The following is a 1,243-nucleotide window of genomic DNA, read 5'->3' as shown; positions in this document are numbered from 1 at the left end:
AGTCTCTGGAAAGGGCAGCACTACAAATCCAGGGACAACTAGGGAACTCCCACCCTCACTGCTAGGCAGATCAGATTCTCTCTCCTGCTCATTGGAAATGACACAGAGTTTTCAATAGATTTTTTGCAGAGGAGCATCTGTATGGAAAGGTCCAGTAACACTGGGACCAGGGGTACTGTCAGGGCAAGCCAAAACCTCAGAGGCTGGAGGAGCCTGGAGCACGTGCCGAATGTTCATCTGCAGAGCAGAGCACAAGCATGGAGCAGAAGTCCAGAGTGAAGGCATGCAGGAGAGGAAGACCACCTCCCAGCCCAGGCAGGCCTTCCATGGTGTGGCCATATTTAGAGTTTTGTACTTAGATGTCTGTGAGGTTGCCTGTTGTATTCTTAATACAAATTCCCCTTAAGCCAGCCTAGAATAGGTCAAGATAAATGTAATGACTTGACTTGGCTGGAGTGCAGTGGCGTGATCACGACTCACTGTAGCCTCAACTTCCTGGGCTCAGGTGATCCACTTCTGCCTCCCGAGTAGCTGGGACTACAGGTGTGAGCCAACTTGCCCAGTTAATTTTTTGTATTTTTCTCATGAAAATATTTTTCAGAAGAAATCTGTATACATTGAATATCACTGATTGCTTTTTCCTCGTCTTCTGTGAATGTGTAGGTGTTTGAGTCTCTTGTATTTCTTCTTTTACACAGGATATTGGCTGTTTGAAAACTATTTCATTATCTTCATCATCATCATTCATTTCAGCCCTTCAGATTTTCGTTTCTTTAAAAATATTGATGTACAAACCAATGTGGGGCCGTAGATATCCACTGTCTTGTCAGGAGTGTCAGAAGTGCCTAAAACCTTTTTCTTCTTCTTACATAAAACCTGGGCTATTGTAGACATCTGACAATTCATTTTTGAAATACTTTCCATTTTCTGTAAAATCAAAGAAGAAAAATCATAATCAATTCCTTTTTAAGCTGATTTCTTCCTGAGTAATCCTTCTTTCTTTTTAAATCGCTCCTCCTTCCATAGCTTTTGTGTAAGTGCTGATTCTAATTATACATTTCACTGATGGATATGATGGCTGCTTAAGTGGAATATTCCAGTCTTGAAAGAGTTCTTTCTATACTTTTTCAGGTGGCATAAAATGACTCTCCAAGAATCTTTCACCAAACAGGTAGTTAGTTGTTCATTGTTTCAGCAACTATCTTGGCAAAATCCTCAGACTTAAACTCCACAAATGCATAGC

General features: G+C 41.3%; 1 pseudogene; it reads right to left on the bottom strand.

The window, feature by feature from the left end:
* Window positions 1-1,235, bottom strand: part of LOC105540488 — a 12,437-nt pseudogene extending 11,202 nt beyond the window's left edge.
* Window positions 1,236-1,243: the final 8 nt, after the last annotated feature.

The sequence above is a fragment of the Mandrillus leucophaeus genome, unplaced genomic scaffold, assembly GCF_000951045.1.
Source record: "Mandrillus leucophaeus isolate KB7577 unplaced genomic scaffold, Mleu.le_1.0 Scaffold22, whole genome shotgun sequence".
In the NCBI taxonomy this organism is placed as follows: domain Eukaryota; kingdom Metazoa; phylum Chordata; class Mammalia; order Primates; family Cercopithecidae; genus Mandrillus; species Mandrillus leucophaeus.
Note: the sequence above shows the minus strand (reverse complement) of the source record. Positions and strands in the feature narration are given on the sequence as shown.